Source organism: Microplitis demolitor, chromosome 7 (assembly GCF_026212275.2).
Source record: "Microplitis demolitor isolate Queensland-Clemson2020A chromosome 7, iyMicDemo2.1a, whole genome shotgun sequence".
In the NCBI taxonomy this organism is placed as follows: Eukaryota; Metazoa; Arthropoda; class Insecta; order Hymenoptera; family Braconidae; genus Microplitis; species Microplitis demolitor.
Window position 1 is genome coordinate 14,563,033 of NC_068551.1, and position 13,097 is coordinate 14,576,129.

A 13,097-nucleotide genomic window follows, 5' to 3' on the forward strand; every position below is an offset into this window, starting at 1 on the left:
ATCTTTGACGAATTTTGTCAAGTGTCCTATTGATTCCAAAATTTCCACCAGGTGAAGAGTTATGTGCTTCATGAAGAACATCATTAATTTTACTTTTTGGAACGATGATTTGCCAAATGATATTTTTGAGATTTGGAGATTCCCACTTTTTATAAAGTATATCGTTTTTTACTTTTAAAGAATCCCAATAGCGTAGATAAACCTGAAAGGTGGAGTTAAGATGAGAAATAGATTGCTAATTCGGTACAAGATTTTTTTTCTTAAAATCAATGATAACTTTCAACAATTATTTATCTTCGATCTGGTGTTTACCCCAATTAATAGAATCTGAAATTTCTAAATTTATGTGTTGGATATAGAGACAATCTTCTGAAATTTTTGAATCAAATTTTTGACATTTTTTATAATCACAAGGACGGTGACATAATGCATCAGCATTTTGATGATTTTTACCAGGGCAATGAATAATTTCAAAATCATATTGAATTAGAACCTCTAACCAACAAGCCATTTGACTTTCAGGGCTTTTAAAAGATAACGTAAACTTCTTTCAAAAATTCTGCTAATAATGAATTTGTTTTGGTTTTTAATTAACTTACATTAACACGACTTTATCTCTCCGGACAAAATCCCCCCGGACAAAATCTCCCCGACGAGATTTCTCCTTGGCAAAATCTACCTACAACGAATTTTCCCTATGACAAAATCTCTCCAGAACAAAATCTCTCCAGAATAAAATTTCTGAAATTATTTTTATCAGTTTAATCCCTAATGGTCAAGGATATTTAATAATTTTATTTCATACATGTATGTGGAACATACTCTATATATTTATGATATACACATAAAATGCGAAAAAAAACCTGAATACGATTCCAGTCGTAAGTGTAGAAATCATAATAATTACATAGATTATTAAAAGATCTTGTTTATAGAGATCGCGTCTAGCAGATTTTGTTCTCGAGAGATTTTGTCCTGGAGAGATTTCGTCCTGGAGGGTTTTTGTCGTAGGGAGATTTTATCGTGGGGAGATTTTGTCGGGGAGATATCATGGCGGAACCGACTTACATAGATCCTTCTGTTATTGTTAAATTTTTTATTTAAAAGTTTATTGAATTTTTTTATTAATTTTGATCGTTTTAGGAAATCTTCACCCAGTAAACAATTCTCTCCAACTTCTGAAAAAACAATATCTAAATTAATGGAAGAATTCGAAATTGTAATCCGAGTTTTGTAAATAAATTTATATGGAAATTCTTCACCGGATTCAGAAAAAATTTTCTAAGTTTTATAATTATTATTTGGTAAATCATTAAGTGAATCAACATTAGCGATAGTAATGTCAGCTGCAGTATCAATATTTATTTTACAAGGAATATTATTAATAGTCCCGTGTAGTATTTAGTTTAATTCAGGATTTAAATTGTCTAATTTAATTTTTTTAATAGAATAGGTTGATCCGTCTGGGTTGGATCAACCCCATTTAGTTTCCCTGATGCCGGTTAGTTTAATTATTTTTGTTATATCTGGGTCTTTTATTTTGCTGAAAATTTTGTTAATAGTTTTGATTTTGAGTTTAGCGATTTTTACAATCTATTTTAAGATGACCTCTTTTTCCAGTTTCAACATGTAGAAGCAAAAGTACTATTAAGATTAGCATTATTATTATCGAATTCCGACTTTCTTTTAAGATTAGGTTTATAATTATTTGAATGTCTAAAATTATTATTTGATTGCATTGTAACTTTCCCCTTGTGGTTTTAAGAATGCTGTACATTTTTGGCATTTATGCACATGCCGTAAATTTACCGTAATAATTAGGTATTAATATGGTTATATTGACCAGTTTTTTTTCCTGTAGTTATGCCATATACTTACTATACTTATGCTGTAGTTACCAAATCACTACAGTAATATTACTATAGAAATGCCGAACTTTTACCGAAAAAATGCTGTATAAAAACTATTAAAATACGATAATGTTATAATAATAATACCGTTGTTTTTGTGATGATAATACCGTCAGTATCCTGCAATTTTTCCAGATTTACGCTGAGAAAATAGAAAATTGTCAAAGATATGGTTTTATTTTTTGTTCGCTTCTGCATTTAAAATCATCGAAAATGTGTAAAATGTAAAATTTTTCATTTTATTCTATTAATTCACACAATTCTTATTCAAACAAAAGAATGTAAGTGAAAATAACTATCCGGGAAAATTGTTGTTCTAAATTTTCTCAAATTTGTTTGTATCCGGATCAATACAATTAGTAACATCTTTCAGGTAAGTGATTTGGCATAATGGCTATCAGATCAGACTTTGAATAAATAGATCTCGGGATCGAGCCCACGAGTTGAGGGTTTTTTTTTTTTTTTTTTTTTTTTTTTTTTTTTTTTTTTTCATGACAGTTATTGTATATGTAACTTTATAAAGTTATATATAATAACATAAAATTATATATAACTAAATCAAATTTTATATAATTATATAAATTTTTTTTCAGATAAAACGGTTTGAAGCTGCAAAAATTCCGAAAATATACTATAAATTTGCTGCATAGTTACGGTTTTTATGCTGTAAAAATACCGTATTTTTCTGTTTTATTACCGTAAATATTCTGAATTTATTTCGTAAATTTTTGGTAATAATGCGGCAAAAAAACTGACCAAAATAACTTAATAAATACCATATTTATGCAGTATTTATCTCGTATAATTCCGGTATTATTTCGGTACTTCCAAACCCGCGAGGGTCATTTTCCCATACATTAATTTCTTAATTGATTTTAGTTCTAAAACTCTTTCTAAAGCTTTACTTAAAGTAAAAATTTTTTCAGGTCTTAAAAAATATTGTAATCTTTTATCTAATAACCCACTAATAAAATGTTGAGATTGACGATCAACTAAACTATTTGTCAAATCGGGATACGTGAGGCGAGCGAGTTTTTCTATTGTTTAAGCAAAGCTGTCAAGAGACTCGTCAGATTTTTGTTCTTTATTTTGTAATTCATTTAAACAAACATAAGAAAATTTTCTTTCTCTAAATCGCGATATTAAAATTTCTTTAATTTTATCATGATTTTTTTAATCGCCCGACGATAATTTTTCTGAAATTGTTTGAGTTTTTCCTCTCAATGAAGCTCCTAAATATAACGCATTGATTTGATCTGTCAATTCGTTGTGATTTGAATAGATTTCAAAATTTTTTAAATACCTATCAGCAGACACAGAAGCATCAAATGTGACTGGCTTAATTAAATCAATAGGTCTAAAAATAAACGACAGGTTGGATATCATAATCATTTTTGGTTTATTTTTATTAAATTTTTCGCCTGACTTATTTTCCGAATTCGCATTTATTATTTCCGCGTCAGCATGAATGTCTGCTTCGACATTAATGTTCCGAGGAGGAACCGTATTAGACGAAGCAGAGTTTGTGTCATTATTTCTTTTATGATTATTATTATTATTATTATTATTATTATTATTATTATTATTATTATTATTATTATTATTATTATTATTATTATTATTATTATTATTATTATTATTATTATTATTATTATTATTATTATTATTATTATTATTATTATTATTATTATTATTATTATTATTATTATTATTATTATTATTATTATTATTATTATTATTATTATTATTATTATTATTATTATTATTATTATTATTATTATTATTATTATTATTATTATTATTATTATTATTATTATTATTATTATTATTATTATTATTATTATTATTATTATTATTATTATTATTATTATTATTATTATTATTATTATTATTATTATTATTATTATTATTATTATTATTATTATTATTATTATTATTATTATTATTATTATTATTATTATTATTATTATTATTATTATTATTATTATTATTATTATTATTATTATTATTATTATTATTATTATTATTATTATTATTATTATTATTATTATTATTATTATTATTATTATTATTATTATTATTATTATTATTATTATTATTATTATTATTATTATTATTATTATTATTATTATTATTATTATTATTATTATTATTATTATTATTATTATTATTATTATTATTATTATTATTATTATTATTATTATTATTATTATTATTATTATTATTATTATTATTATTATTATTATTATTATTATTATTATTATTATTATTATTATTATTATTATTATTATTATTATTATTATTATTATTATTATTATTATTATTATTATTATTATTATTATTATTATTATTATTATTATTATTATTATTATTATTATTATTATTATTATTATTATTATTATTATTATTATTATTATTATTATTATTATTATTATTATTATTATTATTATTATTATTATTATTATTATTATTATTATTATTATTATTATTATTATTATTATTATTATTATTATTATTATTATTATTATTATTATTATTATTATTATTATTATTATTATTATTATTATTATTATTATTATTATTATTATTATTATTATTATTATTATTATTATTATTATTATTATTATTATTATTATTATTATTATTATTATTATTATTATTATTATTATTATTATTATTATTATTATTATTATTATTATTATTATTATTATTATTATTATTATTATTATTATTATTATTATTATTATTATTATTATTATTATTATTATTATTATTATTATTATTATTATTATTATTATTATTATTATTATTATTATTATTATTATTATTATTATTATTATTATTATTATTATTATTATTATTATTATTATTATTATTATTATTATTATTATTATTATTATTATTATTATTATTATTATTATTATTATTATTATTATTATTATTATTATTATTATTATTATTATTATTATTATTATTATTATTATTATTATTATTATTATTATTATTATTATTATTATTATTATTATTATTATTATTATTATTATTATTATTATTATTATTATTATTATTATTATTATTATTATTATTATTATTATTATTATTATTATTATTATTATTATTATTACGTTTGTTTTTACGGGGTACATCACCGGATTTGTTTCCTTTCGATGTGTCCTCTAGTTTATCTGCAATCCTGCTAAGGAAGCCTTCCATTCTGGAGAATTCGGACTCCAAGCTGTCGAACCGCTTTTCGTATTCCTTCCTATTCTTTTGTAACTCCTCTAACTGGTTGTTCACTTCACTCCTCAGTTTATTGTCCCTAGCGTCTTCGATGATGTCCGAGACATCATCGAGAATTAATTGCTTTGTCCGTCGCGGCATAATTATTTTTTTTTTAATATTTACACTTCACTTATTCACATACTACTGACACCGAATTGTAGTAACTTGACGTCCACGAAAATCGACGATGAAGTATTTATTCTGTCGGGTTATTACACGATATGGACTTTCGTACGGCGCTGAGAAAGATGGTCAACCTTGTCGTTTCGCACCAGTACGTGGCTGCAAATATTAAGATTCCTGAAACAGAAAACAGAATGTTTGCCGTGACGTCACATGTCGGTCGGTGCCAATGGATTAAAGTGACGTTTTAATGTATTGACAATGTCATGAGGTGTAGATTTATTACTGGGAGTTAGTAACTTACCAGTCAAGCAAATTGGCTCATCGTACACTAATTCAGCTGGGGTCGTCTAGATGTCGTCTTTCCAAGCAACGCATAAGCCAAGTAATGCGTCATACCATGACTCTTGATGACACAAAAGTACTGCTTTTAGCTGACAATGTAAACGTTCGACAAGACCGTTGGCTTGCGGGTGATATGGTGTAGTATGTAGGTAGTTTATTCCATGCATTTTTATAACGACTGAAATAATGACGATTCGAATTACGTACCTTGGGTCCGAGATAATGCGTTTAAGCACACCGTGACGAAAAATCCAGTGCAGTGATAGCTCATGTGCTATTGCATCTGCAGTTCTATTGGATAACGGGACAGCCTCAGGAAACCTAGTGAATCGGTGATGATCGTTAAGCACTGATTGAAGCCTCTTGACGAGTTTAAAGACACTAGGTCGATATGAATGTGCTCAAATCGTTCAGTTGGAGGTTCAAAACTGGTGATCGGCGATGACACGTGTCTCTGAATTTTATTTTTCTGGCAATCGATGCAAGATTTCGCCCATTCACGGCAATCCTTATTAATCGACGGCCAGACGTATCGTTTAGAGACCAACTTAAGCTATCTTTTAATTCCGGGATGAACTAGCGAGTGCAGTGAATTAAACACCTTCTTTCTCAGCGGCTCTGGACGTAAGGTCACACTGTACTTGACGCAATGTCACAGTACAATGCTAAAACGTTGTTGAAATTGATTCGTCGAAGCTGTAACACTGTTGTCTGTTGCAACAGTTGTTGAAGCTCGAGATCTTGCTTCTGTGCATCAGCAAGTTCTTCCGATGTAATGGCAGTAGACACTGCTTCGACTCGTGACAATGTGTTAGCGACAATATTGTCGTTGCCCGACTCATGTATAATGTCAGTCGTAAATTGACCAATGAAATCCAAACGGCGAAATTGCCATGGTGAAGCTCTCTCGGTACGCTGTTTAAATGTGTGTTGAAGCGGTTTATGATCTGTATAGATCGTTACGTGTTGACCTTCGAAAATATGCTGGGAATATCTCACGGTTTCGTAGATCACGTGTAGTTCTCGATCATAAGTCAACAAGTTTTGGATCGACGGCTGTAATTTCTGGCTAAAGAAAGCCAGCGGCTGTCAGTCATTGCTTATGCGTTGCTGGAAGACGGCACCGATCCCGATTTCTGATGCATCAGTAAAAACTGCCCAATCCACATCGGTTTTTGGGTGCACAAGTAGTTTTGCATCAGCGAGAGATCGTTTAGCGGCATCTAAGGTGTTTTGCAAATCAGCTGTCCAGTTGACAGGATGCAATCCTTTGATTTTCGGTCCTTCCTGTACTTTATTTAACGACGCTGCTTTCTGCAGCGTTCTTAATGAATTTTCTATAGAAATTAATTGTGCCGAGGAATCCACAAAGTGCTTTAACGGTTTTAGGAGGCTGGAGATTAACGATAGCCTCAACTTTTTCCGACAATGGTTTAATGCCGTGTTCGTAGATTAAATAACCGAGGAATTTAACTTCGGTTTTGCCTAGCTGGCACTTTGGAACCTTTATTACTAATCCGTAATCACGAAGACGTTGAAATAATATCTTGAGATGTTTTAAATGCTCCTCTTCGTCTTTGGATGCGACTAGTATGTCGTCGATGTCCAAAAGTCAGGTGTGAAAACTCAAAAATGCCAAACGGAGTGATAATGGCGTTCTCCTCGACATCTTTTGTCGGCAACGCGACAAAATATTCACGGCAAAAATGCTGCGAGAACTCGCGAGATTTTTTATAAACTGTGTAATGCGCGTGCTCGACGCTTCCCTTAAAAAGAAATCACGTCGGGGTCACCAATTTAGTGGTTAAGGGTAAAATTGAATATAATAAATAAATTATTTAAGGCAACTAATTATGTTAAATAAATGTTTTTATTGAACGAACGAGTTTAACATAGTAAAATTAAGAATACAATAGAAAATGCTTAGATGCGTATATGCAGTCCAGCGGTATAACTTATTGTGTCTCTACGAATGAGGTAAAGACGGAAATCAGAAAAATCGATGTTCAACGTAGATTGCTGATATTAATCGATCACTTATCATTGTAGCCACGCTACATATATATATATATATATATATATATATATATATATATATATATATATATATATATATATATATATATATATATATATATTAGAGTGGCGCAAAAAAACCGACTATTTTCTTTGTTCGAGTCTCTTATGGAAATTTGTTGGTTTACGATGTTTTAAGAAGCCTCTCCAAAAATCAGCTCGATAAAAAATTTTCAAGAGGTCGCTCACGAATTTTAAGAATATCAAAAATGATCGAAATTCGACTTTTTTATTTCAAATTTTTTTCTTTCTCATGGCAGCAATAGTTTATATTTTTGAAATCATGACTACGTTGAAAATTTAAGCCTAAAGTTAAAATTTTTAAACCTCGCTCAAAAATTTTGAATGTTTCCGGGTGCTATCTTTTGAAAGTTTTCAAGCGTCCCTTAAATATTAGTAATAAAGCTTCTCGATTTTTTCACCACCAATTGGCAACACAATGAACGAAATTATAACCTGAGAAATAGAAATAATAAGTTATTTGCATACTTTTTTATTTTTTAATTCAATTTGTTGGTTTTTTCGCTTCTTCAAAACTTACCAAATTTTATTGTTTAAAACTGTCCTGTATATTTTTGGTTATGCAGAAGTTATATTTTACTGAAATGACAATAATTGAATCATAAAAAAATACAACAACGAATTCAAACTATCAATTACGAATTATCAGTTAATATTCAAAATTCTTGAGCGCCGTTTAAATATTTGAATTTTGGGCTGAAATTTTCAACACAGTCATCAATTTACAAGTATAAACTATTGCTGCCACGAGAAAGAACAAATTTAGAAATTAAAAATTGGAATTTCAATCATTTTTAATATTTTCAAAATTCGTGAGTGACCTCTTGAAAATTCTTTATCGAGCTAATTTTTGGAGAGGCTTCTTAAAACATCGTAAACCAACAAATTTTCATGCGAGATCGAAAAAAAAATAGCCGGTTTTTTGGCGCCACCCTAATATATATATATATATATATATATATATATATATATATATATATATATATATATATATATATATATATATATATATATATTGTAACATGATGGAAAATTCGACATCGACTCGTGGTTTGAATTTATTTCAAATAAGAAATAGTTACCGGATGAGCAAATTTTAGTGACATCTAGAATCGAAAATTTCGACTTCGACCGACTAATTGATCCAACCCATGGATCGTGAGGGAGATCCGGACTAGACGCCGTACTGAACGGTCACGTTTTACGATTCGAGAAATTCGACCCGACCAAACGAACAATTTTGATTACGACTCTTGAACAACGTGAATTTTGTTCTATAAGATCAATCCGAGGGATTAACGAACAATTCATTGCGATAAGTAAATTTTTTTTTTTCAAATAATCGCCGTCGTGAACAAGCGAATAAGCCGAAGCCTCGGCACGAGAACTGATCAAGTGTACGACCGATTGATTTGGTTTTATGAACAAGTGCAACGTGATTTGTGGAAATAATAATTAAATTAATGATTGATTGTACGTACTAACTGTATGATAGTGAAATTTCACGCGTTATCGAAATAAAATATTATTTTATATTTTATTTTATTCCAATCGAGCAATTCCGAGAATTACGGATTATCGCCTTCTTATTCGTTGCGGCAGCCGAGTCTTGCCATGTAAAATACTCTGACGTCACCGGTCGAGTATTTCGTTAAGAACTACGTCGAGTGTGTTGATGAAATAAACGACGAGTTTTTTTTTCTTTCGACAACTGACTGTTATTTTTTTAGCAAAACTGACTGTTTCCGATCAACTACGTTTTGTTGTACTTTGGTTTATATCGAGTCAAGCCGACAACGGCATTTATTATGTTTGTGTAACCGACAATTTGTGTGAAACCGATCAGTTATTTTGTCTATTGAATATACGATTAATTTGTTTAATTCTGATCACTTATTTTATCGTAATTTTAACTGCCTGACCTTTCCCCGATCCGCCACCCTGAGCCGAATTTTTTTTTGTTTTGATAATTATTTATTTGGTGATTATAAAATCACCTGGCGCCCAACTTTAAAATTTTGAACAAGGTTGTCAAATAGTAAGTGTACTCGGACTTCACTCCGGTAGATCCCCGGTGGTGAAAAACCCGTTATATATTTTGGCGCCCAACGTGGGGCCCGAAAGGTCGGAAGGCACGGATCTACACGAGATTGCGATCGCCATTTCGAACAAGCCGTTTACGACCCGACTAATTTGATCAACTTCGTCAAGATATTCCCGTCACCACCAGTGTGTTTTGCAACTTTAAAATTTTGAACAAAGTTGTCAAATAGTAAGTGTACTCGGACTTCACTCCGGTAGATCCCCGGTGGAGAAAAACCCGTTATATATTTTCAAAATATATTTTCAAAATATATTTTGAAAATATATAACGGGTTTTTCCTTGTTCAAAATTTTAAAGTTGGGCGCCAGGTGATTTTATAATCACCAAATAAATAATTATCAAAACAAAAAAAAATTCGGCTCAGGGTGGCGGATCGGGGAAAGGTCAGGCAGTTAAAATTACGATAAAATAAGTGATCAGAATTAAACAAATTAATCGTATATTCAATAGACAAAATAACTGATCGGTTTCACACAAATTGTCGGTTACACAAACATAATAAATGCCGTTGTCGGCTTGACTCGATATAAACCAAAGTACAACAAAACGTAGTTGATCGGAAACAGTCAGTTTTGCTAAAAAAATAACAGTCAGTTGTCGAAAGAAAAAAAAACTCGTCGTTTATTTCATTAACACACTCGACGTAGTTCTTAACGAAATACTCGACCGGTGACGTCAGAGTATTTTACATGGCAAGACTCGGCTGCCGCAACGAATAAGAAGGCGATAATCCGTAATTCTCGGAATTGCTCGATTGGAATAAAATAAAATATAAAATAATATTTTATTTCGGTAACGCGTGAAATTTCACTATCATACAGTTAGTACGTACAATCAATCATTAATTTAATTATTATTTCCACAAATCACGTTGCACTTGTTCATAAAACCAAATCAATCGGTCGTACACTTGATCAGTTCTCGTGCCGAGGCTTCGGCTTATTCGCTTGTTCACGACGGCGGTTATTTGAAAAAAAAAAATTTACTTATCGCAATGAATTGTTCGTTAATCCCTCGGATTGATCTTATAGAACAAAATCCACGTTGTTCAAGAGTCGTAATCAAAATTGTTCGTTTGGTCGGGTCGAATTTCTCGAATCGTAAAACGTGACCGTTCAGTACGGCGTCTAGTCCGGATCTCCCTCACGATCCATGGGTTGGATCAATTAGTCGGTCGAAGTCGAAACTTTCGATTCTAGATGTCACTAAAATTTGCTCATCCGGTAACTATTTCTTATTTGAAATAAATTCAAACCACGAGTCGATATCGAATTTTCCATCATGTTACACTATATATAATTGTTCTTAACCAAACCCATAACTGTAGCTAGACGATACTCCATATTTAATTCTTAAATTATAACTTGAATCAAAATCTGTATCAAAATCGAAAATTACTATAAGCTCAACTATAAGTCTTGAGTTACCATGCTCATCAATACAATAAAATCAGTTAGTGCTTGTGACGTTCACTTCGAATGACCCCCCTACGAAAAATAACGTCACAATAAATAATTAATATATTGCAGCAATATATTTTTTTTCAATATACTATCATATATGAACATGGCAAAAATATAAATATTAATTTATATATTGTACAATATATCACATCATGATCTTCATATATTTTTTAATTTATTTTTTCACATATAAAGTTGTTCAGTCACGAGCTTAACTAATTTGAAAAGCTTCGTGCATTTCCGCTGAGTCCGGGAGCTGCCGAACTTGCTACTGACTTAAAGGTCAGAATAGTGTCGGGTCAAGTCGACATGAGAACCCGCTACCCTTCGGCCAATCAGATCATTCGTCTTATATCAGCCGGCCAGTCAGAGAATTCGCCTTATACCGAGAGTTCCGCAGCCAATGAGAAAAATTGGCTATCGACTACTTCCTGTTGGCGCGCTTTTACGCCAATGGGAAAATTCGTTTCATGCAGCGAAGCTGCCACGTCACCACCGAACGGGAACGAAGGAAGAAGCCGCCGTTTTTCATCATCTCGATCTTCATCGTGGATTGATCAGTATGAATACAGCTATCCGTCAAACCGCTTCGCTCCATATAAATTATTCTTACGCTAATTAGTTATAAATTAATTACAGCGCGTTCTGATACGCTACCGAGCACGTGTCGAATTTTTATACGTGAATTTACTATAGTTTGCATCACAAGTTTTCGCTGTACACATTGTTAATAAAACATCTAATTGATAATCTGTAATTTTTGTGTTAATCTTTAGTTATTGAATCAACTACACCTACACCAGAATCCTTTTCTCAATTTTACAAAAGTTTTTTCATGTGAGTAAATATATTTTGATTATATTTTTTGAAGTCTTCTATACATGTATATATATACAATATATATATATATATATATATATATATATATATATATATATATATATATATATATATATATATATATATATTGTAACATGATGAAAAATTCGACATCGACTCGTGGTTTGAATTTATTTGAAATCATCAATAGTTACCGGATGAGCAATTCCTAGTGACATCTAAAATCAAAAATGTCGACTTCGACCGAGCAAACGATCCAACGCATGGATTGAAAAAAAGAGAGATCCGGGATAGACTTCGTACTGAACGGCCGCGTTTTTGTATTTGAACAATTCGACTCGACCAAAAGAACAATTTCAAATCCGATTTTTGAACAATTTGATTTACGCCGTGAAGAACAATCCGAGGTGGAAAAACGAACAATTAATCGCGACGAATAAATCGCTTTTCGTGAACAAGTGAACAAGCCGAAGCCTCGGCATGAGAACTGAGTAAAGTTTACGACCGACCTATTTTGTTTAATGAACAAGTGAAACGCGTTTGTGCAAATGATAATTAATTTAATAATTAATTATGCGCAATAATTATGTGATAGTGGAATTACGCGTGACCGAAGTATAAAATATTATTTTATTTTAATTTATTTTATTCGAGTATTTCTGAGAATTGCGGGTGATCTCTTTCTCATTCGTTGCAGCAGCCGAGTCTTGCCATGTAAAATACTCTGACGTCACCGGTCGAGTATTTCCGTTAAGAACTACGTCGTATGTGTGTTGGTGAATTAAAATAATTGTAATTTAATTTCGACTATCGACTGTTATTTTTTTTTTTTTTTTCAATGAACTGACTTTGTTTTTCGACCAACTATGTTTTTTTTTTAATTTTGTTTATATTGGGTCAAGCCGACAACGGCTTTTATTATTTTTTTGTAAC